At 49.6% G+C, this 4,713-nt stretch overlaps 1 protein-coding gene across 2 annotated transcripts in view; it reads left to right on the forward strand.

Annotated features, from left to right (window-relative positions):
- Positions 1-4,615: 4,615 nt before the first annotated feature.
- Positions 4,616-4,713, forward strand: part of LOC119094136 (betaine--homocysteine S-methyltransferase 1) — a 12,191-nt gene continuing 12,093 nt past the window's right edge. The window contains exon 1 of one of the 2 annotated variants that reach the window (XM_037217214.1): positions 4,616-4,662. The gene's annotated coding sequence lies outside the window, so the exon portion shown is untranslated. The remainder of the gene's footprint in view (positions 4,663-4,713) is intronic. The other variant, XM_037217222.1, reaches the window with a different exon arrangement.

Genomic DNA, 4,713 nt, shown 5'->3' on the forward strand with positions numbered 1-4,713 from the left:
ATGGCCAGCAGGTCAGCAGCCACGCACTGCGGGCAAGCGAGATCGGTGGCGATGGCTACGAGATGCTTGGGGACGGGAGAACAGGGCGAAGCTGTGATGTGGGAGCCGGCCAATGGATAGGTGTTGCACACGCGGATTCATGTCCATGCATGGCAAACGTTGGCTTCATGTTTACGTTCAAGTTCATGCATTACAGACGTTATTTCCATGTATGGCAAACGCGGGCCCACGTAATATGCTATAGAAGCGAATCCACGTCATATGTATTTCAGACATTATGTTCATGTTCATGTATTACAGACGCTTGGTCATGTCCATATGCCCCTATTGTATTTCGTTGACAGGGATTCAGTCCATGCCATGCAGACAAAAACATTATTTCTTTGGCTGACACCTATTGGACAGCATCAGCCACTCACGCTGGCGATACTCGACTACAGTGCAACTGGTGAAAGCGCTTAAGAGTCTACATTGAAGCCACGCATTTAAGGTCATTCCAACTCAAGGCAGAGAGCGAGCAAACCATACATAATTTTGCCACTGTAGAGCTACCACTAGCCCTCACTGGCGCAGGACAATTACAAAGACGCCAGCAGCGGCGCCAGAAAAAGACGCCCCGGGCCAGGGCGCTGATGACCAGATCCAAGGTTGATGATGGGCGCCCCGGGCCAGGGCGCTGATGACTAGACCCAAGGTTGCTGAGGGGCGCCCCGGGCCAGGGCGCTGATGACCGGATCCAAGGTTGCTGAGGGGCGCCCCGGGCCAGGGCGCTGATGACCAGATCCAAGGTTGCTGAGGGGCGCCCCGGGCCAGGGCGCGGAATGCGCGCGTCTGTTCAGAACTGTTGTAAATAGTTGCCAAGCGAGCGAGCCACGTTTACAAAAGTGGTCGTCGGCGCCGCAGTGACCTTTAAGGACATCTGGCTTGCACAGCAGTACCAGAGCACAAACATTGGGTTATTACCCAACACTTGTCGGTGAAGCTTGCTACTAACCCTAAGTGATGCAGGGCAGGTAATTAAAAATGTGTGTGTGCCAGCCCCCCTCCCCCCATTTAAGGGATCCTCCTACGCCTCTGACCAGTAACGACTCCGCTGGCGTGTGTGACCTCTGCCGTTAGGTCACGCCGGCAACTAGAGAATGTCAGCCGCATCTGGCCAACGCTTCAGCTGTCGCGCTGAATAAACGTGACCTTTATGGTGACGAACGAGAGCTTCATTGCCTGCGTCATGTCATCTCAGGGCCACACCCTACCGGCTCGGTGCGCTGGAGAGGAGGGGGTCGACTAAGTAAATTGCAACTAGCTAACGATCTCTACCGGGAATACATTCTGTGTTTAAGTCAAGCTATTTTCTTTCTTCAGTCGAATGTTTTCCGAAGCTATTACGCACTCTAGCATGTTTTGCCGCCTGATTTACGGTCTTCCCGGTACACGTCGTTTTGCTGGAATCTAAATGGTTCTAAAACGATCAGTGGGAATTCACTGCCGGCACTAAAGGGGCTCACATAACCACCGAATAGCCTCCAGGAAATGTGAAGACCATGACCGAAGTGTTGCTGGGTGTTCCGGAATCAGTGCTACGGCAAAAACTACTACGGACAAAAATGCTACGACTTAAGTTCTCGGCGGCATTACTTCTGCTGCAAAGACTTGTGCATGACATGAGTGGTGCATGACAAAACGTAGGCTTCAAAGACGTTTCCCGTCATTACATGATAGGGTTAGGTTAGGCTAACAGGGTTCAAATGGCTTGTCATCTTTACTTAAGCGCGACATTTCTTCCATTGCAAGAACTCCTACATGACAAAAGTGCTGCACAACAACGCCTGTACTGCAAAAAACACGCACCCGTCATTACGTATACAGCAAAACCTTGTCTGTGTCTTGATATTTTTGGTTACTTACATGAAGAAGTACATGATGTGATAACTGGATTGCGCAATAGCGAGCGCTGAAGTCTGAGCGTTTCTCCCAACAACGCCACAATTATCGCCGCCAGCAAGCCCACGACCCAGCGGCCACTCGTCCCATCTGCCAGCTGATGGGACGAGTGGGCTCGTCCCACATATCTCTCACTAGGCCAGGCACAAGTGGCTGCTCTAGGTCAGACTTCTAGCCGCCTCCGGCCGGCGGCGGACGCCCGGCGCGGTAACGCCATTCAGTCATCACTTAACCGCCCGCACCCGCTGCAGATTCTCAGGCGAATTATTTGGTTTGGAGATTAAATGCTTTTGAAGATTTGTATTATCTGCTGCCAGGTCCAATTCTTAACCTATTCGTTTTGAGACAATTATTGGGCTGTACCTTAAAATTGAGGTCGTAAAGGTTTGGGATGATGCGTTCTGATTTACTTGGCATTGGAATTTTGGTCCGATGGTAGCGAGGACAGTTCAATGCATAGAGTTTTGGGTTTTCATGTGCACGGTTCAACAAGCGGAAGGGGCGAGGTGCTGCTGGATTTTGAATTCAGAACATATGATAAATCCGAAGCTATGATACGTTGAAGGGGTGTCATGCAGTGGAGGGGGAGCCAAACTACGGCGCTGGTATATCACCCGTTTGAAGGAATGGTGAGACTGGAGGAATGCCACCTGAAACATCTTGTATCGGCAAACGTCAAGCGACCCGTACCGATTTTACTTAAGCGTGGCATTACTTTTGCTGGAAAAGCTCATACACGACAGACTACACGGCAGACAGGCACGTGTGCTACATGAAAATATTCGTACTGCAAATACACATGCTCTTCACTACTTGTACAGAAAAAACGGGAGCAGTCTTCGATTATAGGCGACATTATTTTTACTGCAACGAGTTATATGCAATATTAGAGCCACACCACAGCGCCTAAAAAGTAATGAGAACTCACACTAAATACGTGTGCAATCATGAGGTCCATTGTAAAAGCTGTATGGTGTTTAATTATAAGCGATATTACCTCTACTATCAATAGTCACACGCGACAATAGTGCTGCACAACGTAGGCCATGCTCCACAACTCATACCCGTCACTACTTCCACCCCAGCCCTGGTACGTGTCCATACATTTCGGACGTCAGGGCTTGATTTTGGCAGTAGAGGCAGTGTCCCGTTTAGGTAAAGGCTGTGTACCTTTTGCATTGGAAGCACTGATAGGCATAAATATTTGCAATAGACGTAATGGTGGGCATACCTTTTTGCAGTGAAAGGAAAGACAGGTATACGTTTTGAAGTGTAAGTTTTGTTATGCGATACTAACGTGAAATGGCGTCGTAGTACTCTTTCCAGTAGGGGATTTGCTGTAGCACTACTGTTGTGGAATCTGCTGGATGTCAGTTATATGGTGTGATTCTGCTGCGTGACTTGAGCTTGCTGATGGCGGGGCATGCTCAGACGCAGCCAGAGCTTTACACGCGAGCTCTAAACACGACAAATGACGTCATGCTTTGCTGCATCAAATTAAATAATGTGACCCTTTTCCAAAAGACGAGCGAACCTACCACCAGGAGCCGAGTAAAGCTTCTGCGCACAAAGCGCCGACACACGTGGATATTCTAGGATCTGGTTTTAGCTGGGCTTGTCTGTTAGCAGCTATTTGTGGATAGGGAACATCACGTAAGCTGTTCAGTGCATCCGCGAGGAACATTATTCACATAGATAAGACGGTAGTAATAGCCTTATTCCTCGGAGAAAACCAGAAGAATGGAGGTATAAATGCGTCGATATTTTGGCAGCATGCCTTTATCGAAGCAATAGCAGAAGTGAATTCGAAATTGGCAATTTGGAATCCACTTCCGCTATTGTTCCGATAAAAAGCATCAACCCATTGCCAAAGCATCAATTCATCTATATCTCCATTCTCCTGGTTTCTCTGCGGGGAATACGGCTATCACTGCTGTCTTATCGATTGGGAAGCATCTTTCAGGTTTTTTTGGCGGGACAGTGTACAGTGAAGACAGTAAGCAATGCCTATGGGCAATGCAGGACATGACCCGTTTACGGGTCCCAGCATTGATTCCATTCGTGTGATCAATCCGCAGCATAGTTCCGGCGCGCGTAGAAGGGACTAGGTTTAGCTGCTACGTTCGGTGTGTCTTGATGTGTGGGGGAAAGGTATAAGGGCATCAGCAAAGGTAAGAAAGGTTAGGGTATCAGATTGAAGTTCTTTGGCATTACAAGTTTTTGCGTTGAATATACCCGATCTCTCCAGGTGTGTCAACAGGATTTCGTAGAGGGAAGAGTGAACGAAACTCTACTTTGCTGCCCGAAAAACCGTCTTCGGCGTGTTACTCGCAGGTGAAATTCCTTGCACGGCGCTTGGCAACGTCTTATGTTTTCAACGTGAATTTGCGTGTACCCTCGTTTTTATAGCTGCTGACGTTACCTTACGAGCATATGAACACCTCTAACAATTTCATTAGGGGGCGCGTAGCAATGTTACCCCCCCCCCCCCCTCCCCGGCCCAGCTCGAATACGACAGCAGCAGTTCTTTTTACGCCGCGTCTCAAACGCTGGCTACGCCGGTGAGCCTGTGGCCGGGCTGTATTGAGCGTACACATACGTCACGTGACGTCACTGGGGGGTGGGCCAGCACTTGCCTGGCGGCGTTCGCCAAGCTGGGGTGCATTTGACCATCGTCTGGGGTGGCAGGCAGAGTTGGGCTGCGCGCGGCGATAGTTGCAGGTACGCTCGGAGGGGTGTTCGGTTTTGCTGTTTTTTTTTAGCGAGTCGCCA

The sequence above is a fragment of the Pollicipes pollicipes genome, unplaced genomic scaffold (assembly GCF_011947565.3).
Source record: "Pollicipes pollicipes isolate AB1234 unplaced genomic scaffold, Ppol_2.1 Scaffold_1600;HRSCAF=1878_pilon_pilon_pilon, whole genome shotgun sequence".
Lineage (NCBI taxonomy): Eukaryota > Metazoa > Arthropoda > Thecostraca > Pollicipedomorpha > Pollicipedidae > Pollicipes > Pollicipes pollicipes.